This window comes from Rana temporaria, chromosome 6, assembly GCF_905171775.1.
Source record: "Rana temporaria chromosome 6, aRanTem1.1, whole genome shotgun sequence".
Lineage (NCBI taxonomy): Eukaryota > Metazoa > Chordata > Amphibia > Anura > Ranidae > Rana > Rana temporaria.
Window position 1 is genome coordinate 167,705,601 of NC_053494.1, and position 26,066 is coordinate 167,731,666.

Below are 26,066 nucleotides of genomic sequence, written 5' to 3' on the forward strand. Positions count from 1 at the left end.
TTTGCTGTTTTTTTTCCCCTAGACCTCTGTTTTAAAGTGACGTCTTCTTGTCAGCTGTGCTGATTGGCACTTGTCTGCACCGACGTCCTGTTTCTTAAAGAGAAGGGCCGGGATTCACGTAGCTCGGCGTATCTTTGTGCGGGCGTAGCGCATCTCAAATGCGCTACGCCGACGTAACATAGAGAGGCAAGGCCAGTATTCACAAAGCACTTGCTCCCTAAATTGCGGCGTAGCGTAAATGGGCCGGCGTAAGCCCGCCTAATTCAAAGTAGGCAGGTAGTGGGCGTGTTGTATTAAATGATTCGTGACCCCATGTAAATGAATGGCCGTACGAACGGCGCATGCGCGCGCATGCTTGGACTCACGTCGCATATGCTCCCTAAGATACGACGGCTCATTACGTACGACGTGAACGTAACCTACGCCCAGCCCCGTTCACGTACGACTTGCGTAAACGACGTAAAATACAACGCTGTTCCCGCGCCCATACCTTAACATGACTTGCCCCTGCTTTATGAGGGGTAAACTTACGCCGGACGTACGCCTTACGTAAACGGCGTAGATTACTGCGACGGGCGTAAGTACGCTCGTGAATCAACGTATCTTGCTCATATACATATTCGATGCGTAAAACACTGGAAGCGCCCCTTGCGGCCAGCGTAAATATGCGCCCAAGATACGACGGCATAGGAGACTTGCGTCGGTCGGATGGAGCCAGAATTCAGGCGTATCTGGTTTCAAGAATACGGCGCTTCCGTGCACTTACGCGGCGTATAAGAAGATACGTCGTCGTAAGTCGTTCGTGAATCCCGGCCTAGGTGTTGTGTTTATAGTACGTAATAGCTAGCGGTCATTTTATTAAATAATTTGCAACACTTTTCTGGCATTATATACTATTGTCAGTTTCTGATGTTCAGAAATTGAGCCATCCTTGTGATAGGCAGGCATACCACCCAGTAGTGATTGTTTGAATAGAGCTGGGCCAGACTTTTCACTAGAGCAACAGATTGATATTTGCAAACCATGGCATCCCCTGGCAATGAGCAGAAAACCCTGATTTGTCCAGGCTCCTATAGGTGCCTTCTATGTGCTACCAGAAGTGTTGGCAATATGCCATGATTCTCCTAATAAGCTTTGTAAATGTATTAATAAGACCTGAGATGCCAACAAAAGCACCCTTCACTTACTCGGCCAGGCTTTTTACATTGGTTCTGTTGTTCCTGGCATGGCCTGGAAAGCTGAGCATATCCTAAATTCTGGACTCCTTGCCTATTCCTGTTGGCTTATCACTTTATGAAAAAGAGTAATAGGTTATGGGAGTTTAATTTAAATTAGTTTGCTCTACTACACAACCAAGTCCAAGTAAATTTTTCACACATACAGTATCTCAAAAGTGAGTACACCCCTCACAAACGCATACGTGAGTAGCGCCCGCATATGAAAACAGTGTTCAAACCACACAAGTGAGGTATCACTGCGATCGTTGGAGCGAGAGCAATAATTCCAGCCTTAGACCTCCTCTGTAGCTCAAAAGATGCAACCTACAGAATTTTTTAAACGTCGCCTATGGAGATTTTTTAAAGGTAAAAGTTTGACGCCATTCCACGAGCGGGCGCAATTTTGAAGCGTGACATGTTGGGTATCATTTTACCCAGCGTAACATTATCTTTCACAATATATACAAAAATGTGGCTAACTTTACTGTTGTCTTATTTTTTAATACAAAAAAGTGATTTTTTTCCCAAAAAAAGTGCGATTGTAAGACCGCTGCGCAAATACGGTGTGACAAAAAGTATTGCAATGACCGCCATTTTATTCCCTAGGGTGTTAGAAAAATATATATATGTAATGTTTGGGGGTTTTAAGTAATTTTCTAGCAAAACAAAATGTTTTAATCTTGTAAACGCCAAATCTGAAAAACAGGCTTGGTCCTTAAGTGGTTAAATTTGGTTTTATAGCTCTCACTCTCTCATACTAGTCTCTGGAAAATCAACATGGCACCTCATGGCAAAGAACTGAGGATCTAAAAATAATTGTTACTCTACATAAAGATGGCTTAGGCTATAAGAATATTGCCAAGACCCTGAAACTGAGCTCCAGAATGGTGTCTTGAGACCATACAGCCGTTTAACACGACAGCTTCCATGCAGAACAGACCTCGCCATGGTCGACCAAAGAAGTTGAGTGCACATGCTCAGCGTCATGACCGGAGGTTGTCTTTGGGAAATAGACGTATGAGTGCTGCCAGCATTGTTGCAGAGGTTGAAGGGGCGGGGAGTCAGCCTGTCAGTGCTCAGACCGTACACCGCACACTGCATCAAATTGGTCTGAATGGCTGGCAGCTATCGTCCCAGAAGGGAAGCCTCTTCTAAAGATGATGCACAAGAAAGCCCACAAACAGTTTGCTGTTGACAAGCATAGGACATGGATTACTGGAACCCCGTCCTGTGGTCTGATGAGACCAAGATAATTGTATTTAGTTCAGATGGTGTCAAATTGGCAATGTTATACAAGCTGTACACTCACCATTTTTACATTGTAGCAAAGTGTATTTTTTGAGTGTTGTCACATGAAAAGATATAATAAAAAGATTTACAGAAATGTGTGGGGGTGTACTCACTTTTGTGAGATACTGTACTTGAGTCACATTGCTGACAAGATGGTGACCCAATTATTACCTGTGTTGGCATTACAGTTTCTTATATCTGACTTCTCCCTGGACTATGCAACGGAAGCCTCACACTACTGATTTACTGACCAATGAGCATGCAAAGCTGAAAAGCACTGTGTACAGTGCCTTGAAAAAGTATTCATACCCCTTGGAATTTTTCACATTTTGTCATGTTGCAACCAAAACCGTAAATGTATTTTATTGGGATTTTATATGATGGACCAACACAGCATGGCACATAATTGTGAAGTAGAAGGAAAATGGATTAAATGGTTTTCAAACTTTTTTTACAAATATGTGAAAAGCAATAATTTGTAGAATCGCCTTTCCCTGCAATTACAGCTGCAAGTCTTTTTGGGGATCTCTTGATCAGCTGTGCACATCTAGAGTGATATTTTTGCCCATTCTGCTTTGCAGATTAGCTCAAGCACTGTTGGATTGGATAGAGAGTGTCTGTGAACAGCAATTTTCATAACCGCTTTTATTTGAATAGCTGTGTGTTCCCCGTCGCGCGTTGTCATATATAGCCACGCCCCCTTGTTCGGGCACTATGATAGACAGATCACCCGTCCAATCCTGGGATGGGTGATCTGTCTATCAATGTGCCCGGACAAGGGGGAGTGGCTATATATGACGACGCGCGGCGGGGGACACGCAGCTATTCAAATGAAAGCGGTTATGTTCCCCGAGCGCTGATCAACTAGACGGCGGGGAATGGAGGGGCTTGGCTTTCTATTTGCGGACTAGATGTTGGCAGCGGCAGCAGCTCTCCTCTCCTCCATTAGTGACATACCCGAGGACTGCTCTGCTCTGCTCTCCGCCCCCTCTCCACCCGCTCTCTGAAAGTATCTGGTGAAGCATCTGGAGCATTACTCGCGCAAATGCTCAGTATCGGTACAGATACTAGTATCGGTATCGGGACAATCCTATTCCTAACCATTGACACCACAAAGCTCCTAATTCACTCCCTGATCACCTCCCGCCTTGACTACTGCAACTCCCTCCTCACTTGATTACCTTTACATAGGCTAATCCCCTCTTCAGTCCATCATGATTGCTGCTGTCAGACTCCTCCACCTTACCCAAATGTTCAGTGTCTGCTACTCCTCTCTATCAATCCCTCCACTGGCTTCCACTCACCCAACCAAATTAGTTCAAAGTACTAACAACAACTTACGAAGCCATCCAGAATTAGTTCAAAGTACTAACAACTGCCCCCAGCTACATCACTAATCTTGTCTCAAAATACCAACCTAATCATTCTCTTCAATACTCCCAAGACCACCTACTGTCTCACTTCCGCCTATGCTTGCCTTCAGGACTTTCCCGAGTCTCTCCCATCCTATTGAACTTCCTACCCCAATCTATCCAACTATCCCCTACTCTGTTCACTTTTGAACCATCCCTGAAAACCCTTCTTTTCAGAGAAGCTTATTTTACCCCCATCTACCAATTATAAAAAAAAAATTCTCCATCACTGCATCCCCCACAGCTATTGCCTCTTGTATCACTTGACACTCTCTCCCAGATTGTAAGCTCTAATAAGCAGGGTCCTCAGATTCCTATTGTATTGTATCTGTACTGTTTGCCATCATGTTGTAAAGCGCTGTGCAAATTGTTGGTGCTAAATAAATCCTGTATTATTATTATTATTATTATTATTATTATTATTATTATTATTATAATAGTTAGTTGCAGTGTGCTATATTGGTCCAGGGCCATGGTTTATTCCTATGGCACCTAGACTAAGTCACTTCTGAGGGTATGCCCACTGTAACAGGCAAAGACTTGTCCCTGGATGGGACCAGAGACATGGAAAAGTTGACAAGGATCCCCTGTACCGCTTTTCATGTCTTGATGTATCTGTAGTATACACTACATCCTTATCCTAAAAGACATACTACTGTACTATGCTCATAAGCGACTCATAGGTAGGGCACAAATGGGGTACAGGGACTTACATTTCTAGTAGTTTTTCCTAACGTTCTTGTCTCACAATTCAGCTTAATGGGTTTGTTCTTTTAATGTTTTAGCTATTCGTATTTGGCCTTTTTATTTCCACCTCTCAACTGGATGTTCCTCTCTGGCTAGTAATATAGTGCTTATACGACTGCTAGCTGCTCATGTACAGCACAGACAGCAGTGATTTCAAGGTAGATCCCCGATACTTCAAGTTCCTAGCAAGTTTATAGTGGATCCCATGAATGTGCTTTTTGTCTACAGTTTTAGACCTTTACTGGAAAATTGTGTGCAGCATTTTTTCTGCACATAAACAGTAGCGAAGAACATTGAAAGTTAAAGCACCATTTTTATAGCAGTAAAATGCAAAGGCTTCCCTATGCTGAAGCTGGTGGTAAAGATTAGACCCTCACACCATAGGATCAAACAAGAGAGAACCATTCAGCAATACAGAGAGAAGCTCCTCTCCAGAAGTAATTTCTGATGACTTTAAAAGACTAGTCTCTTCAACGTGGCATTGTCAAGGAGGAGCAACAAATGTTACTAGAGAATGGCATGCACAGATCTATAACTTCTTTAACTTTTATAAGTTAAACTAATGTGTAGCTTTTTACACTGAACTGGGCTTTTTTTAGGGAAACCATTCATAAACCTAGATGTGATAAGGTAACCATCCCACCAGATACTAGGCACCATTTAGGTAAAGTATGCTTGTCTGCAGAAAAATTCTGGTGCACCCAATCACCAGAGGTAAGCATTTTTTGCGGGGGGGGGGGCACTGGAGATATTTTTTGGGAACTTCTAAGGAAAATATCCAGCAGGGTTGTGTAGAGGGGAACATTTATTGTCCCTTATGTTGTCTACTATTTAGGAAGAAGGTTAGTTTGTCAGATTATCACAGGGTCAGTATGACATCCAGGGTTCTAGTGTTTCCAGGAAGAGATTAGCAATAGCGGACTCCGTATTTCTCTCGAGATCTGATTCCTTGAATAACAGAGGGTTGTTTCAGACAGACAGAATTAAACACCCTGCTAGTGACCTGACAGCAGGGTTACTAGGAAGGGGGGCGCATTTTCTACTGTTTAGGAAACAAACCTTTTCTTCACCAAGAGAATGCCAGCAAGACATAACGGATTCTGTCTGTCTTGCTTGTGGATTTTCTAATGTGGGGAAAAAACCTTCAGACAAATACTGTATCTTTAGGTAATATGCTTTCTTTTCCAATAATTTTTTTTTTAACTATTACACTTAGTTCGGAAATAGATGTTAGGCCTCATTCACACTACGGGCCGTTCAGGTCTGTCTGTCACGGACCTGAACGGCCGGCCGCTCCATGCATCGAAATGGAGTGTCGGATGTCAGCGGAGACATATCCGCTGACATCCGATCCACTAAAAACAGACGTATGGGGCCACGTCCCCATCCGTCCATGCGGATCGGATCGGCTAAGATCTAATGAAAACGGACATGCTGTCCGTTTTCATCAGATCGCTCCATAGGACACAGTGGTGCCCGACAAGCCCCTCCCTGCTCAGTAAGCAGAGAGGAGCTTGTCATCCGTCGGCTTGCTTTGCATAGCTGAGATCTGTAAGCAGTTGAAAGTGAGGAGAAGGTTTATTTAGCTATCTGGCTATATTAAACATAGACCGCAAACCAGAACCAATTGTATAGCAGAGTCTAAAATAACACATGGAGAAGTGACATTCTTCCGTCACATGTAAATACCAAGAGCTGGGCGTCAAAATACTCACTTTCTGGTATATGGTTCCCTTGTTGTTCTGGAAACTATACCTGGGCACCTCAAATTTCTGATGACGATGCTGGGAGGAGTAGGGTACCATCCACCATATTTCCTGGACTGGAAAAAAGCTGGATAGCTTCTAGTCTCAGGTGTGGGACCATATAAAAAAAACATACTGACTTTGACTTTGGTAGGGACCTGGCCTGGTACCTGCTTTTACTCTCCGATCTCCCTATATGAAAATTTAAACAATCGATGGTTACCCACCTGTTGAATGATGCTAGGGAATCCCAGTGCTCTGGAAGCAGGAGTTTCCCCCAATGCTTTCGCAGTGCTTTGCGACAATAGCCAATATTCATTCCATGGAAAGCCTGCATGCATCCCTGTACTCTGTGTTTTTCTGGCCTCTTTCTGTTGTAATAAGGTTTTTATTAGGATTTAGACTGGATATTTTGGATCTGATTGCATTTCTTTGTTGCAATAACAAATAACTAAAAAAAAAAATGACTACCCCAATGACTACATTGACACTGATGTGATGATCCAGAGGGGCCGTCTGGATCATCACATGGGAACCCACTACAATCATTGTTAATCAGTTTTTTATTGGTTTGATAATCCAATTATGTCTATATATACATTATCTTACAAAAAAATTGTATTGAATTTTAATACTGCTTTGTTGCCATTTAAAGTCCCAATAGTACCGGGGGGGTACTTTGTTTTCTTTATGCTAGAAAATAATGGTGGACATTTTCACTTAGGGGTGTACTCACTTTTGATGTCAGTGGTTTAGATATTAATGGTTGTGTATTGAGTTATTTTAAGGGGACAGCAAATTGACACTGTTATACAAGCTGTACACTCACTACTTTACATTTTAGCAAAGTATCATTTAGTGTTGTCACATGAAAAGATATAATAAAATTATTTAGAAAAATGTGCGGGCTGTACTCACTTTCGTGCGATACTGTATATCTCCAAATAATTTAACTATACATTTAATAATTTAAAAATAATTGTATAATTTTTATTTACTCCCTCACTCGGATAAATCTGTCTAAATCAGTGAAACAAGTGCTGCTGGGGAGTGGGGTAGTAGAAGCCTCTAAATACCGCAGACGACTACTGACATTCATATTTATCTCAGCAAAGATCACCATAGCCAGAAACTTGAATTCTGCCGCACTCCCATTTGAACAGCTTAAGGGCAAATTACCTTGGTTGATGTTGAATGAGAGGTTGACGGCCCTGGCACAAGATAAAATGAAGTTGTTTCATAAAGTGTGGGATCCTTGGCTCCGCTACCTTACAGAATGCGCAAGGTCTAGTTTTAATTCCCAGTTATGAGACTTGGGGTGCGGACCTCTCTTATTCCTTTTCTCTTTTTATCTTATTTTCTCTCCCCTATTTCAATATTTCATTGTTCCTACTATTCTTTTTGCATTTCTATGACTCTGGTCGGATCTAGCCCTTGTTGGTTTGTTCGGCTCTTCTTTCTTCTCATTTGGTTTGTTTGTATGTAGAGGACCATTGTCGGTCATGGCGAAACCTTAGGGGTGCCCGCACGACAGGTGTTGTCTAGCCCCCCCCGGTAGATATATGGGCGGGTGGACCTCTTGCTGAGGGCTGTAATCCAAGAGTCGCTTGAAGCTGAGGAAAACTATGGGCTGTTTTTTTTTTTTTTTTCTTTTTTGATGCTCTTATGTTATCCCAATTGGGAACCCTGGATTTCAGGACCCATGGTATTGGATTCCCGAATGCTGTGTTGAGACTGTGCAATGACAAGTTGTGATTCTTTTATTTTTGTATCGCTAACTTTAATAAAAATCATTGAAACATAAAAATTATTGTACTTAAAAATAATTTTAGTGTAGTACCTGAATGTAACGTTTTATTACCGTTTTTGTAATCTTTTCTGCAGCAGAACTCGTACAGACCAAGATGTATTGCTTAATTGCTGTAAAGAAAGGCTGGGTCACCAACTTGGCTGTTGTCTAATAAGGCTCTGTAAATCTCAGGACTGATTAGACAAATGCAAATCCCTTAACAGGTAATAGACTGCTATATATGTATTAATCTGTGTATTTAACAGCTGGCCTGGAATTCAGCTTTAAAACATATTATGTTATATATTGTTTTATTCAGTTCTGTGAGACCACAATTTTTCTTCTTTTTTTTTTTTTTTTTTGCACAAATACATTTAGTGACTGGTTACATGTTATATTTGAGCATAATGATATGTAATAAGTAAAATTAAATTGAAACTTCCACATTACATTGTTCTAAATTAAACCCTTAAAAAATTTTCTTTCTTTGACAGAATTTCAATCAGAGGGACATTTTCCTTGCACTCCAGACAGCTCATTTTCAGTTGTATTTTTAATAAGGTTTGGTAAAAAAGCACAGCAGGAAGCTATCCCATAGACAAAATTCAACATCTCTGTGCCAAGAATATGATTTCACTTGTATTTAGTCCTGTAAAGCTAGCCTGCTCTGTGATGGCGGAGCGATTGGGCATCACCTGTGTGTAATCCTACAGTGAACAAAGCAATTGTATTACTGATATGCTTTGTGTTGCTATGGAAACTTACCTGCATTTTTTATCATTATCCTACCACATTGCTACAGTATTTCCTAAAACTTGTGATAAGGCAATGATATCAAAAAAAGGACAAAACTAGGCACTATTAAGTTAACCTTAACAAAAATAAAGTATGCAAAATAATTTTGAAACTTCTAAAAACCAATAACTTGTATGTGTCTACGGTATGTAAACCAGTTGCATTCAAAACTTGCATAATTGACAGGGACTTGGAGTACTTGCAAATCATTTATCTATCTGCATATTTTCTGCATCACGCTCGGTTGCCTGATTCGTGGTCAGTAGGTTTGCTGTTGGTCAACCTTTGCTGCCTTATCCTTCTGGTCGGTTGCCTGGTTCGTGGTCAGTAGGTTTGCTGTTGGTCAACCTTTGCTGCCTTATCCTTCTGGGGGTTCTTTTTAGTGTTGGTTTTCTCTGGTGTGCTTCCTAGTTGTCCCCCCCCCCCCACCCAAGTCCTACTGCTCTTTAACGGTGTATCCACCTAAACTCAAGGTTCCCTCCTTTATGCCCCTAAGCTTACTGTCCACAGAAAATCACTATCTTGGTCCATTTTATAGCTGCACATCATAAAGTTTGTTAGCTTAAAAATTCAACTCCTTGATTTATTTTTGATTGACTTTGATTCCTGACCACCACTTGTCTTGTCTTTGCTTGAATTCTTCTCTCTTGACCTTGCTTTGGTGTTTTTGACCACATTGTTTCTTGTTTTGACTTGTAATTTTTAGTTTTGGTTGGGCCTGAATAAGACCCCCTTGGGTTACTCCTGACTCCTCAACTATACTTTTGTACTACCTACACCCAGCTGGCTTAACTCCTGCTAGGTTACTGATTTATCTGTTGATTGGTACAGCTGTTCCATTCATTCTCTAGGTTGCTGATCCACACAGCCATAGATTGCACATGTGGTATTCCGGCAACCTGGCTAGGCTCTGTAATCTGCTGCATAGGTTGTTAGGGAGACCCCCAATCACCAGTGTAGTTAGCATGGTACATCAGCTGTTATGGAGTTTGTCATGGGCCACCCAGGGTTAGGGAGAATAGTAACTGGGCAGAAAATTGGAAAATTTACGAATTTTTGGAACAGTTTATAGAAGTCTCAACTCAAAATTATGGTCTGCTGGACCAGTTAATTTCAAATATTGTAGAGTTTAGTAAAAAAAAAAAAAAAACAATGTTCTTATACGAGAACATCTAGATAGCGGTAACAAAAACATAATTTCAGTTAATGTTGGCTGTAAACAAGTAGTGCATACTGGAAAGATAAAACAAAGAGAAACGCTTATTTTCAAGAGCTGCATCCAACAAAGAGAAACGCTTATGGATGCAGCAACTCGGCTCTAAGGCTGAGAACCGAGCGATGAAACCCTGCCGACCACTCAGTTCTCCCTGAGCAGAGAGCTGGTGACTGTCGGTCACTGCTCTCTGTTCTGCCCCTCCAGCACTCACTGGAGCACTGGACTGTGGAGGGGGACTGGCCAGCTCAGACTCTTAGCGTCTCACTGAGAAGCTGAGCTTGGTGCTGGTCCAGGCATGTGGGCATATTCTGAATTCATTGTTGCGATCTTGCCAAGTCTGGATTCTGTGACCTTACGCAACAGCAAACTTAAGCCTGCTATCTGCTGGAAACTGTTCACAGGCGTGCAGAACCAACTGCACTCCTGTGATCCACAGGAGAACCTTTGGCTGTACTTCTCCTTTAAAATGAAGGAACACAATTATTTTAAACTTACAAAAAATATACTAGAGTATGCAGAAAGGTCATCACATTTCCTAACAAATGACAGGTTGCAAGAGAGAGTAGGACAATTCCCAAAACATTATTCAGATATTAATAGTAAAAAGATCAAATCTAACCATGTAAGCCCTTTTACAAGGTAATTTTTGAGTTGGTGACCTGGGACAAAAAAAAGGCACATTTTATTAAATACCTTCATCAGCTCTGTGTATGCAAAGGAAAATTGGGGGTAGTATTGACGTAGCCCCTAATGATTGACAATGGCTCAAAATTAGTATGGTCCAAAAACATTTAGACAAAAAATTAAAAAAGGTGAATAAAGCACTTGGACCAAATGGCATACCCCCATGTGTTTTTAAAGAGTTGATTTTTTTTTCTGTTATTTCAAAGCCATTTTTTTTCAAATTTTTAGAGACTCTTTAACCACTTAAGACCCAGACCATTATGTAGGTAAAGGACCTGGGCAGTTTTTGCGATTCAGCACTGAGTCGCTTTAACTGAAAATTGTGCGGTCATGCGATGTGGCTCCCAAACAAAATTGGCGTCATTTTTCCCCCACAAATAGAGCTTTATTTTGGTGGTTTTTGATCACCTCCTGAGGTTTTTATTTTTTGCGCTATAAACAAAAATAGAGCGACAATTTTGAAAAAAATTCAATATTTTTAACTTTTTGCTATAATAAATATCCCCAAAAAATGTATAACATTTTTTTTCCCTCCGTTTAGGCTGATACGTATTCTTCTACATATTTGTGGTAAAAAAAATCCCAATAAGTGTTTATTGATTGGTTTGCGCAAAAGTTATAGCGTTTACAAAATAGGGAATAGTTTTATGGCATTTTTGTTAATAATTTTTTTACTAGTAATGGCGGCGATCCTTGTGCTCCTCCACCTTCCAGACCATGACACTCCCACCACCATGCTTGACTGTAGGCAAGACACACTTGTCTTTGTACTCCTCACCTGGTTGCCGAAACACACGCTTGACACCATCTGAACCAAATAAGTTTATCTTGGTCTCATCCCACCATAAGACATGGTTCCAGCAATGCATGTCCTTAGTCTGCTTTTCTTCAGCAAACTGTTTGCGAACATTCTGTGCATCATTTTTAGAAGAAGCTTCCTTCTGGGATGACTGCCATGCAGATTAATTTTGATGCAGTGTGTGGCATATGGTCTGAGCACTGACAGGCTGACCCCCACCCCTTAACCTCTACAGCAATGCTGGCAGCACTAGTGCGTCTATTTCCCAAAGACAATCTCTGGATATGACGCTGAGCACGTGCACTTATCTTTGGTCAACCATGGCGAGGCCTGTTCTGAGTGGAACCTGTCCTGTTAAACCGCTGTATGGTCTTGGCCACGTGCTGCAGCTCGGTTTCAGGGTCTTGGCAATCTTCTCATAGCCTACGCCATCTATGTAGAGCAACAATTCTTTTTTTTTTTTTTTCAGATTCTCAGAGTTCTTTGCCATGAGGTGTCATGTTGAGCTTTCAAGAGAGAGAGAGAGAGAGAACCTTATAACACTAATGAGTCACATGACACCGGGGAGGGAAAATGGCTATTTGGGCCCAATTTGGACCTTTTCACTTAGGGGTGTACTCACTTTTGTTGCCAGTGGTTTAGACGTTAATGGTGTGTTGAGTTATTTTAAAGGGACAGCAAATTTACGCTGTTATGCAAGCTGTACACTCACTACTTTACAATGTAGCAAAGTGTAATTTCTTCAGTGTTGTTACATGAAAAGGCATAATAAAATATTTACAAAAATGTGAGGTGTGCTCTTGTGAGATACTGTAGATTAGACCAAAATGAGGGGACAGAGGGACTTTGCTCCAAGTCGGGGACAGTTAAGAGATATGCATACCCATGGGCCTGCTGCTGTGAACCTGAACTTTCCAGTCTTCGAGGAACTCGGGAAGCCATGTGGGGACTTGGGAAAGTGTTGGGCATCACCTCTGTAGCATGTTGATGGTTACTCAATTTTTTGTTTATTCAAGGTAGCCATATTGTACATGTCATTGAGCCACACTTCACCAGCTGTAAGATGTGTGGCTCAGTGACATATAAAGAATGGTTACCTTAAATGAACACAGGATCTGCGCTCCTGTGTTTGTTGGTCTTAATAAATTAAGCTGTCCGGAAACAGACCATGAATAGAGCTGTCGGTGCCAGAAATAGATCACCTTCTGACCCCTTACAAGCATCTGAAGACACACACAGCATCATATGTCTTCTCTTCGTACAACAGCATTCCTCAAGACATCTGGCTTACTGGTGAGGGGACAGGACAGGTGCTAAACAAAATCTACTAAATGTTTCTGGCTTAATTGGCTAGACCATAAAATGTCTGTGCAGCGGAAACTTTTTCACTGATGAGGTATAGAAAATTGGGCACAAAACATTTTTTTTTTAAAAAAACATCCTTTTAATTTTTTTATTTCTTTTTTATACCGCTTGATTCGCTATGCTAGTTATAAAGAGCCAGGATATAATGATGTATTTTAGTCCTAATAGACAGGGACAAATATTTATTACCCACTTTGGACTTGTTTGTGATCGGGAAAAAACACAAGTGATCAGGGCTGAAGCATCATATGTATGCACAATGTAATCGAGTAAGGATGATCAGGTGAGCCACACTGTGTGTGTCAATAGATGCACACAGTGCTGCTCGGGATAGAGTCAAGTAGCTTGCTATGTGGGCACTTAGAAGGCAGGAGGAGCAAAGAGCACCAGCGGGGAACCGGACCCCAGAGTAGGAGGATCGGAGCTGTTCTGTGCAAAATGATTGCACAGAGCAGGGAAATATAACATGTTTGTAGTAAAAAAAAAAAAACTTTACATTCCCTTTTTAATGCATGTAGTGCATTAAAGCGGAGCTTAACCCAAAAGTGGAACTTGTGCCCCCCCCCCCCCGTTTCTCTTTATGAAATGGCAGTCTTTTTGGTGGGGAGTATAGGGACCTGGTTTTGACAGGTAACCACTCCCACTTCTGCTTGGATTGCCTAGGCTGAGTGCAAGTCCCCCCCCCCCGCAGTCTTTTGGGACATATCACAGGTCCCAGAAGACTGCAGTACCAATCACAATGCATAGTTTGTACTTGCACAGTGGGCACTTGGCTGTGAAACCGGGTGCCCACAGTTAAAGGGACATTTTTAGGTTCAAGTTTTTTTTTTTTATAAATAACAAACGGATCATACTTGCCTGAACTGTACAATTTTTTTTTGCACAGAGTGGCCCCGAATGTCCTCTTCTGGGGTCCCACGACTGCTCCTCCCTATTGCGGCGGAGGCGATCGGGTCCTGTTAGGTATGGATATGAGTGAGGGCAAGATAGTCCCCACCTGTCTCCTTACCATAGCAGGGCGGAAGCAATGTCAAAACATCACTCCCGCCCATACGTCTTAAAGGGCCATTTTTTTGTTGTGTTTTTTTTTTTTCTATTGCATTTAAGTCGAAATATGAGAACTGAGGTCTTTTTGACCCCAGATCTCATATTTAAGAGGACCTGTCATGCTTTGTTTTCTATTACAATGGGTGGTTACTTTCCTTGTAATAGGAATAAAAGTGACCCAATTTTTTATTTTTTTTTAAAACATCTTAAAATCAATAAAATAAAGTAAAATAAATAAGAATTTTGAAGGGTAAAAGTTTGATGCCATTCAACGAGTGGGCGCAGTTTTGAAGCTTGACATGTTGAGTATCCATTTACTCGGTGTAACATTATCTTTCACAATATAAAAAAAAAAATCGGCTAACTTTACTGTTGTCTTATTTGTTTCATTCAAGAAAGTGATTTAAAAAAAAAAAGTGCGCTTGTAAGACTGCTGCGCAAATACGGTGTGAAAAAGTATTGCAATGACCGCCATTTTATTCTCTAGGGTGTTAAAACATTGAGTCTGAAAAACAGGCTCGGTCCTTAAGTGGTTGAGGCCATACACCACCAGGAATCCATGTAATGCTCCTGCAGGGATCACAGGTGTTTACAATCGGCTGCCAGAAGGAAGTCTGTACGAATCAACCATAGACCCTGTGTCTGCTGGTGTGTAAATGGACATTTAAAGTGTAAGGGCCCTTTCACACGGGTGGATCAGTAATCATCTGCTCTGTGTGTCCGCAAAAGCTCAGCAGGGATCCTCCGTAAAATCCCCGCTGAGCTGGCAGCTGACAGGGCGGTCCCCGCACACTGTGCAGGGACCGCCCTGTCTTTCCTCCGCTCTCCCCTATGGGGGATCGGATGAACACGGACCGTATGTCCATGTTCATCCGATCCAGCAGACGGAAGAAAAATAGGATTTTCTTCCGTCCTCAAATGCGGATCTTTGCGGAGGCGGACGATTACGGGTGTCAGCGGATGGTCATCCGCTGACACCCGTAATCACATAGGGACCAATGTATGTCCCGTTTTCATCCGCAACGGACGGATGAAAATGCGGGATACGGTCCGCACGTGTGAAAGGGCCCTTACAGTATACATCTAGGCCACTCATCGGTCCCTAATTACAGGTTCCTAATTTGTATCACCTCAGATGTCCGCTGACATGTGAAAAGCCATAGCGTCTGTCAGCCTGTCATTGAGTTGGACAGGATTCCTGGATGCAGTTGACTGCAAACACCAGTGATCCCTGCTGAAGATTCACGCTGATGCATTCTTGGCAGTGTACGTCCTTAACTTGGTCGTGAAAATGACGTTTGGACTGGTGATTTTTGCACTTGGCTTTAGATACACTTTAAACATGCTATAGAGTAGGAGGCCTGGATTGTGACTGCAGCTGCTGCAACATGGAAAGACTTGAGCAGCTGACCCCCTTTTCTATATATCAACTAATTGCCACTGTTCTGTCATCTTCCCTGCAGGGATTCATTCCCGTGACGCATAGATGCTACGAGTGACTTCAAGTTGAATGACTGACCACCCTGAAGGGAAGAGGAGAGTTGCAGTCCTGAGGTAAGTTCAAGTTGTGTGTATATGGCATTGTGAGTACAAAAAAGACCGTTTCACAAAATTTTCAACACGAGATCTCTGGACTGGGGGTAAAAGGGAATGGTAAAGTTATCTATTCTAGACACAGGCCTGGATTTCCTTCACTGGAGCCATTAGACACACAAGCTTTGGCACCCAAAGCAACACTCCCTTGCTGGAATCTCCTAATTTTACAGAATTTTAGAATATTCCGATGTTCTGTAATTAAGCCTACAAGAGATTCCTGTATTGGGATAAAAGAAAACAAAAAAAGTAAGGCTGGTAAATGGGAAAATCCATGTCTTAGTAGGCCTGTGCCTAAAGGCCGCTGACACGGTGTTGAATTGTAAATCCAGGCCTGCACTGCCACTAGATGTCTGTCACCGGATCGGGTCATTTTTGGCAAAATCATGTGACAAAGTGATGCAACAACAAATGCTGCCAGACATCCCCAGCCAACAGGGAGTTTCTTTCAGAATATTTCCCATTGAAAAGCTGTCAGTGGCTCCTTTACCTCCTATGTAGTATAGGGGCCCATTCACACCAGGGGCATTGGGACTGCGCCAGGTAGCCTTGCCTATCGCAGTCCAAACACAAGACGAGTGGATTTTCCCTAATCACAATCGTCTTAGTTCACACTTCCGCAATGCAGTGTTGTGTGCTGAAAAAAGTACGGCTTACCATACCTTTTTTTTTTTTTTTTTTTTTTAGTGCAGCATTGTGTGATGCAATTCACCACACTGCGCTGTGTTTGATAGAACTGATAGCTGGTGTTAATGGGCCCAAAATGTGCATGCTCTGTTGAGCTAAGTAATACCTATTTATGGAGCTTCAGGATTTCCTTTTTTAACCAGCCTTTTCAACACCATTACACTCGCCTCTCCTTGATCCTGACATTCTGTAATTTTTCCCATCTTGTACACTTCCCATTTTATTGACTAAATTGAAAAATCCTTTAACAGCAATGAGATTTTTCAACATGTAGGAGAATTTATATGTAGTAAAGTCTTAAGCCTCTTCCAGTCTGAGGACCTCCTAAGGCCAAAGATAGCTGACATCCTTACATATGTAGTGGTTTGGGAGGCATAGTGGGTGCAAAGGTGGCAAGTCATTGGGCGCCAGATACTACCTGGATGTAAAAGAGGTTTTATTTCTTTTAACGGTCCTTTTTGTATTTTTGGGGTAAAGAGGGTTAGGGCCAGGATACCCTTAAGTAGTTGTAGATTCAATTGGCAGACTCCGAGACTTCAATAGGAGGACAGCCATGTAGGCCCCAGCAAGGCGCCACATCTGCACATGCAGGAATGCGGTCTCCTCCTATAAGAAACAGTCTTTAACAGTTCCTAACGAAAACGTAACCATTCCTTCAGCTTCACTACAACTGCTTCTTGTAGTTCTTCAACACTGAGCTCCCTGTCTCTCACTCGACCCTCTAATTCACTGACTCTGAATCTCTTGAGCTCCTCCAATCTTTGCGGAGGTATCTCACCCAAGCTTCACCCCTGCTTCCTTGCTGGGTTCCTAGCTTGGCACTCCAGATACTTCTCAAGCTTCACCCCTGCTGACCGACTCGGTCCCTGGCTTGACACACAAGGCTGCTCTGCAAGCATCGTCTCCACTGGCTGGGTCCCTGACTTGATCACCGCCTGAAGTTTCCCAATTCACCACCATGCCTGTTCGGTGAGAATACTGCTGTGGTACTTGCTTCAGTTACTCACTGTGGTGAGTGGTTTGTCCCTTAGTGGCGACAGCTCCCCTTCTACCTCCGACCACAAAAGGTTCTCTAGCCAGCAGAACCGTCACTTTTGGTTGGACTGCAAGCCACAATCCCAATCCTGCGCTGCCCTCTTACTTCTGGATAGGCCCTCACACAGCCTGACAGCCAGATGCCCCCGGGATAGGCCCAATCTTCGGCTTAGCAGCCCGGGGGATACGACACACGTCTAACCAGACAACCGTCCATGTGACACAGAACACAGATCACCTGACTCCACCCAAATATATAGGTGCTCCCAGCAGGCCAAGGGATTCAAGAAAACCCTGACCATTGGTTAAGATAACTTGTATATCCATAACCTGACCTTGGGTTGCTCTTATATATGGTACCACCAAGTACCCGGCCACCTAGTGATGGAGGAAAGTACAACAAGGCCAAACTTGGTGCGAAATCAATAGAGCTCTATCAATCAACCAGGCTAACTGCTCCTGGCAGTTAAATTTGTGAGGAGATCCCTGTCTAAGGTACAGGGTGCTACTTACACAAGAAGTCTGAAGCACTGTTTACACTAACCCACACTTAATGCAAGAGAGAAGCCTTCGACAGCCCTTTGATTCGTTTTTTTTTTCCTTCCACCACAAAAAATTGCTAAATTTCCCCATCAACACATTCAGTGCTAAGGGGGGAATGCCTCCCACAGCACCTTTGTGTTCTGCTGGCGGGGGCACAGGGAGCCTCCCTGGCCAGCAGAACACAATGATTACTGCAATAACTGCTGCCAGTAAACGTATGTAAAAAAAAATCTGACAGGCTGGTTGTACCAGACTGTCGGATACAATCCGACAGGTGTAATCAGCCTGTCCATACATGGATCAAACCTTGGCCGGTCCCTGCTGAACTCACTGAATTATGATCCTTGTATGACAAACTTTGGATTATCAAGTGACGCTTGCATCAGCAGTAGAACTAAAGAAAATCTGAGGATGCGTGGCTAACCTTATGCTCACATACCACAGAAAATGCACTTTGCTCATGCTAGCAAACCAAAATAATTACATTTGATATATACAAACATTTAACAGACGCCACAGTAATCTGCTTTTGTAAATATTAACATTTTAAATGTCAGGTTGTAAAGCCCTTGATATTAAAGTGACACAAAACAAACAAAAAAAAAAGATTTAAGTATGTATTCTTAACTCACAAAAGTACCTTCTATTGACCTCTTTTTGTAACTGCTGTGTACTGAATTCCTGTTAGAGGGTGGCTAGGTTTCTTCTCCATGGTCCCACTGTATGTAGGAAGGTAGCCACTCTACCTTGCTCACTGCCAAGATGTACTAGTTCAAAATAGACTACAGGGCTATTGCGTGTTGGATGTGTGTGGATAATATTTGGAGAATAAGAATATTGTTTGTCTAAACTACTCATTCTATTCTCAACCATTTTCAGTTGCCTGCTTTAATGGACATGAAGGAGTTAAATGAAAATGGCTCACCATTCAGATATGATTTCACATATCTAAGCCGTCTTTCCTTGCTTAGTGTGAATTATAATTTTTGTTCTCGGCAGTGCATTACAGTACAGTTTTCTCCAGTTGAACCATACAACTCCTATTAACTTCAGGAAACACCTGGCACCCTTGTTACTTTAGCTTAAGTGGCTGGTGGATTTCCGTCAGGTCTATATTTAAAAAGAGCTACGTAACTTGTATGCCAGCGATGGGTTTTGACAGGTCATTGGACAACCCCTGCTGTGATAGGACAAGCCCCGCCATCGATTGCTTCATCTCCACTCCCCACAGGCACAGTTGTTACTATGATTGACGGGTAAGGTAGGAGGTAACTCTGTTGGTGTAGCTGAACGTAAGCTGTGTATAGTTGAAGTGTATTTTAAAATTAATAGAAGCAGCAGCCAGTTTAATCACGTGTTATGTCTGCTAAACTGTTGTGTTAGGGGTGCCAGACCTACATCTGGAGCCTGCCATTAATCATGTTTTATTAAGACTAGTCCACAAACCTTTCTAATCTTTGGTGCATTTAGACAGACGAGGCGCACTCTGCATTTAATACACTACTGTAGATTTATAGCAAACAATATTCTCTAATATGGTAGAAATATTGATGCTGTCCTTAAAGGGGAACTTCGCCCTCCTCTTGAACATTTGGCACATTTTTCAGGGGGAAGGGGGCATGTACCTGATTTTGACAGGTACCCACTCCCACTTCCAATCGGATCAGCACAGTGGAAGTTCTGCCCCCTCTCCTTCTCTCACAGGCTTCTGGGACACATCACAAGTCCCAGAAAATGATGGGACCATTCACAAAACTCAGCTCTCAATGGGGAGCTGGCTGTGAAGCTGCAAGGCTTTACTTGTGATTAGCTAAGATGCCAGTGCCTGGACCCAAAGCCATTTAAAGAATCGGTTTGGTTGAGGACAGCGCTGTATCCCTAGACAGGTAAAAGTCAACTACAGTGTATGTAGCTGCTAACATTTATTTCTTTTTTTGGGGGCTAGATTCAGCAAGAATTTATGCCGGCGTATCTAATTGATACGCCGCGTAAATTCAAAGCTGCGCCGGCGTATCTTCTTTCTGTATTCCGAAAGCAAGATACGCCGAAATTAGGCTAAGATCCGACTGGCGTAAGTCTCTTACGCCGTCGTATCTTAGTTGCATATTTACGCTGGCCGCTAGGTGGCGCTGCCATCGATTTCAGCGTAGAAAATGCAAATGAGCTGGATACGCCGATTCAGAAACGTACGTGCGCCCGGTGGATTTTTTTTACGTCGTTTGCGTAAGGCTTTTTCCGGCGTAACGCTACTCCTGCTATATGAGGCATAGCCAATGTTAAGTATGGACGTCGTTCCCGTGTCGAATTTTGAAAATTTTACATCGTTTGCGTAAGTTCGCGAATAGGGCTTTGCGTAAATTACGTTCACGTCAAAAGCATTGACTATTTGCGATGTGATTGGGAGCATGCGCACTGGGATACGTTCACAGCCGGCGCATGCGCCGTTCGTGAGAAACGTCATTTACGTGGGGTCATGGTTTGTTTGCATAAAACACTTCCACCTCTTGACAATTTGAATTCGGCGCGCTTACGCCGGCAGATTTACGCTACGCCGCCGCAACTTACGGAGCAAGTGCTTTGTGAATACTGCACTTGCCTCTCTAAATTGTGGCGGCGTAGCGTAAATAACATACGCTACGCCCGCACAAACTTACGTCTCCCTACCTGAATCTAGCCCTGTGTGCACAAATTCAATTCAATCTTATTTTAATTTGTTTGGCGTTGTCTCTCATTGTATAATGTTTTCGTAGGCACCTTTTTTTTTATTTTTTTATCTTTTGTAGACTGTATTCTCTGGATAACCTGGAAGTAACAACTGTTTATTTTGCATGCTGACAACGCTAACCACTGCCTGTCAGTTAGGAGCAGTGTTGTCAGCCTGCCATGTGAGAAACTTTAGTTGGCCTATCCGGTCTATCCGATAAGATTCACAAAATCTGATTGATGTATGAAATCGGTACAGTGAGACTGTTAAACACACTGTACAAATGGGTGTAGGCTTTACATGCACTTTTATGGAAACCTGTGCTGGAGAAAAACCTGAAGGCTGTTATTGCTGACCTTCTATAATAGAACTTGCTGATTTAACACATTCGGATCCTAGTCAAACAAGTAGATGGAGTCAGATTTTCAGACCTGAATGTTTTAATGTGAGATATAGTCATGTCGTTTAAATGCTGAGAAAGGAACGTTATCCTTATCTTAAAAGTTGTTTAGTATTGGCAAACTACAAACAGTTACTTATAGACCGTTGCAGAGTTTTTATTCTTTGTATACCTTTTTTTTTTTACTCCCCATTATTCTTAAGCTGGCCATACATGGATCGAAATATGGCTGGTTCAGCAGGGACCGGCTGAGATTCGATCCATCTATGGGCAGGTTGATTGTGCCCAAGTCATTCTAGCGATTGACTTGGGTTCAACCAGCCTGTCAGTTTTTTGTTTTTTTTTGCATGAGTTTACTGCCAGCGACTATAGCAACTATCATTAATTACTGCGTTCTGCTGGCTGGGAAGGCTCCTTGTGCTTCTTTCTGGCAGAACACAATAGCGCTGTGAGAGGCATTCCCCCATTAACACTGACTGTTGATGGGGGGAATCGAGCAATTTTATTTCCTTCCACTGGTGTTGGAAGGACTCTGCCTGAAAATCTACTTTTGATTTTGTCGATGAAGAAATCCGATAGTTCATTACAGAACTCTTGGGTGTCTGAATTGGGGACTTCAAGACATCCCGGATTCATGGTCTGGGTGACCATCTTGAATAGTTCTCGGGGGCGGTTCATGGTGCTGTTAATCGTCATAGAAAAATGATGTTTCTTGGCTTTGAAGATTTCTTTATGATATTGTGTTGTTATTGCCTTGTAGATGATGTGATCTTCTGAAGGGCTTCTTTTCCAGGCGGCTTCCGCCCTTCTGCGCTCTTGCTTCAGTAGGGACAGCTGGTTGTTGAACCAGCCGGACTTTTTTTTTCCGGATGCGGACTTTGCGTTTCGGTGCTACTAAGTCGGCTGATTGTAGCAGAGCTGCATTTATGGCATCCAGTGTATCTGAGGCTGCTAACTGAGGATTAATAGTTTTGATTCTGTTTCCCAAGGTAGATTTGAAGAGTTCCGAGTGGAGCTTCTTCTGAGATCTAGCCCAGTGTATTGTCACCGGCTTGGGTGCTTTTATCACTGGGGGAATTTTGGAAATTATGAAACTAATTGCATGGTGGTCTGTCCATGGCAATGGTTCATTTTCCAAAATGCTTATTTTCAGATTTTGTCTGAAAATTAGGTCGAGTGTGTGACCTGAAGCATGCGTGGGTCCGCATATAAGTTGCTGTAGTCCTAATCCTTCCAGGTGATCGATGCAGGCATCCGAAATGGGATCCTGTGAGGAGTTGGCCCACAGATTGAAGTCCCCGAGCAGCAAAAGATGTTTGCTGTTAAGGGTATAAGTGGATATGAACTCCGTTAATGATGGTAGAAGCTGCGATTTTGGCCCAGGTGGCCTATAGCAGAGAAGAATGTGAACAGTCTCCTGGGGGTTAGTTTGAAGTTGAAGAGTAAGGGTTTCCATAAATGGAAGAGGATTTTGAAGGACCGGCTTAGTGATTGCAATATGAAACTTATGGATCACCGCCAGGCCTCCTCCTCTTTGCCCTATTCTGTTTTCCGTTATAATGCGATAGTTTACTGGCACCAATTCTCCGAGAATGGTGTTGCAGTCGTCTGAAAGCCAGCTTTCTGTGATAAAGAGGCAGTCTAGATCGTTTTGTAGTAAGAAATCGTGGATTTCTGATCGGTGTTTTACTGCCGATCTTGTGTTGATCAAAGCACATGATATGTGCTTGAGCTGGGTTAAATGGTTGAAATTTTTGATGGTTGATCGTTGATCGAATCTCAAAAGTTGGTCTATTTTTAAGGCCTTTTTGGTGACGGCTGGTAATACTGTTGCGAATTGTCTCAGACCCCAAATCGTTTCTGCAGAGTATCGCAGTTTAACCATTGTTGCCAGTCACCGGGGGGGGGGGGGGGGGATTAATTGCAATTGAGGGAAGATTCGCTGAATCCTCTTGCTTGGCCTTGGTCCAGAGGAAGGCAAAAAACCCTGGCAGTGCTAAGCCAATTTGCTGCCGCAGGGAAAAAAATTCCTTCCTGATCCCTGAAAGGCGATCGGACGAAACCCTGGATCAAGTACGGTTTGGAATGGGGGGGGGGGAAGGGGGGAAGAAGGGTGTCACTGTAGCTGAGGAGTGCCAAGATGGCCGCCGACCGGGCCACAGGCCTCAGGTTTGGGGGCTGTTTGGCTTGGTGGGTATGAGCTGGTTGTTAATCCAGGGGAGGATGGGATCCTCCAGGCATAGGGGGATGATCCCTGACAATTCCAGGAAAATTTCCAGGCTGTCAGTGCTCCTTTTTGCGGCGTGCCGCTAGGCCGCGGCTGAAGCCGCGGTCTTTCCTAATTGCGGCGGCCGCGAATAAGGCCTGGTCTGGCGCGGATGCGGGAAAGAGCCGCAGATCGCCAGAAAAAAAGCTCTGCTATGCGCGGCGGATGGCCGGGGTGATTATGGGTGACTGATTGGGGTGCATGCGGCTCTAAGAGAAGGTAAACAGCCGCAATTTGGATCGCTGGAGTGGCTGTCCTGAAAAGGACGGTCACTAGCGATTCCTGGGGGTGGAAAGATGGCCCTGAAAGACAGGGTCTTACCTGAAGAGAGGGGCCCACGAAGGGAAGGAAGGAAGGAGCCGGTCCTATGGGCTGCAAGTTGATTCATGCAGCAAAGATTGTAGGAGCCTGCCTGTCTGCGGTGTCTAGCTGGCTATCTGTCTGGTGCCTGGAGAGAGCAGACTCGTCGGGAAGCGTCCTACTCCCTCGCTGAACTGACACTGACTGATTATCCAGCTAAGCCTTGTCAGCTGTGATGATCTCGGGTGTGTGTGTGTGTGTATATGTATGTATGTGTGTGTGTATATATAATATATATATATATATATATATATATATATATATATATATATATATATATATATATATATATATATAATACAGTACAGACCAAAAGTTTGGACACACCTTCTCATTCAAAGAGTTTTGTTTATTTTCATGACTATGAAAATTGTAGATTCACACTGAAGGCATCAAAACTATGAATTAACACATGTGGAATTATACATAACAAAAAAGTGTGAAACAACTGAAAATATATTTCATATTTTAGGTTCTTCAAAGTAGCCACCTTTTGCTTTGATTACTGCTTTGCACACTCTTGGCATTCTCTTGATGAGCTTCAAGAGGTAGTCACCTGGCGCAGCACCCCATCACTCTCCTTCTTGGTCAAATAGCCCTTACACAGCATGGAGGTGTGTTTGGGGTCATTGTCCTGTTGAAAAATAAATGATGGTCCAACTAAACGCAAACCGGATGGAATAGCATGCCGCTGCAAGATGCTGTGGTAGCCATGCTGGTTTAGTATGCCTTAAATTTTAAATAAATTCCCAACAATGTCACCAGCAAAGCACCCCCACACCATCACACCTCCTCCTCCATGCTTCAAGGTGGGAACCCGGCATGTAGAGTCCATCCGTTCACCTTTTCTGCGTCGCACAAAGACACGGGGGTTGGAACTGAAGATCTCAAGTTTGGACTCATCAGACCAAAGCACAGATTTCCACTGGTCTAATGTCCATTCCTTGTGTTCTTTAGCCCAAACAAGTCTCTTCTGCTTGTTGCCTATCTTTAGCAGTGGTTTCCTAGCAGATATTCTACCATGAAGGCCTGATTCACACAGTCTCCTCTTGCCAGTTCTAGAGATGTGTCTGCTGCAAAAGGTGGCTACTTTGAAGAACCTAGAATATTAAATATATTTTCAGTTGTTTGACACTTTTTTGTTATGTATAATTCCACTTGTGTTAATTCATAGTTTTGATGCATTCAGTGTGAATCTACAATTTTCATAGTCCTGAAAATAAAGAAAACTCTTTGAATGAGAAGGTGTGTCCAAACTTTTGGTCTGTACTGTGTGTGTGTGTGTGTGTGTGTGTGTGTGTGTATGTATGTATGTATGTATGTATGTATGTGTGTATATATATATGTGTATATATGTGTATGTGTATATATGTGTATATATATATATATATGTGTGTGTATATATATATATATATATATATATATATATATATATATATTCATTACATATCTGAGTAGGGATCCCCCACTTACATTGGGGTCCCCAGAGAGCCTCCCTACTTATATTAGGGTCCCCAGAGCCCCCCTCATTACATCAGGGTCCCCAGAGAGCCTCCCCTATATTGGGGTCCCCAGAGAGCCTCCCTTACATCAAGGTCCCCAGAGATTTTAGTGCAAAATAAAAGTATCACGGACAGTACTCAACTGCTTTTATCTGGCCCAGTAATCAGTTTGTATAGATAGCGAATGGTCAAGCCACCCAGAACTGATATTTCAGTTTTAAATAAACAACTGGTTGAACCATCCACTGTAATTTCTTTAGAACCTTGGCAGTGGCATCTGTGTGCTCAGGTTCTCAACTCCACCCTCTTGTACATAATCACGATCACGCTTCCTGCTGGAAGTAATTTCCTTGTACTACAGAGAATACAGATGAAGCAGACAGATGAGTGGTTGTGGCAAACCACGGAGGAAGGGGGGACCTTGAACTTGGACAAGATGTCCTTGCTGAAATAATTTAATGGTGTAGGAAGCTGATGGGTCAGACAACCCACACTGAAATATCACTTTTGGGTGGGCTAAATGACTTTTTGCTGTACATTATTTTTGTCAATCGTTTAAGTGTGTAAATGTGTGTTATGCTGTATGACAAGTTTCACATAAGAAAATAATTTTACCATAATATTTTTTTATGCACAATAATTGCTTCCAGCTGCTCAATGACATGGGCATTTCCCAATATCCAGTAAACTTTGCAACATATGTTGCTTTAAATTTGCTGTAGTTTTGTCATAGAATTTGATAAATGACCATGTTTTTGCAATGCACACAATACCCCCAGGTAAAATATGTTTTAATGCTAAACTTTAGACCTATGTAAAAACACCAATTGATGGGGTTATACAATTTAAAATATGCAGGGCAAAGCAACA

General features: G+C 42.7%; 1 protein-coding gene across 2 annotated transcripts in view; it reads left to right on the plus strand.

Moving 5' to 3' along the window:
• TLK1 (tousled like kinase 1) overlaps positions 1-26,066 on the plus strand; it is a 351,587-nt gene that overhangs the window by 68,838 nt on the left and 256,683 nt on the right. The window contains exons 2-3 of one of the 2 annotated variants that reach the window (XM_040357767.1): positions 8,296-8,424; positions 15,570-15,660. The gene's annotated coding sequence lies outside the window, so the exon portion shown is untranslated. The remainder of the gene's footprint in view (positions 1-8,295; positions 8,425-15,569; positions 15,661-26,066) is intronic. The other variant, XM_040357768.1, reaches the window with a different exon arrangement.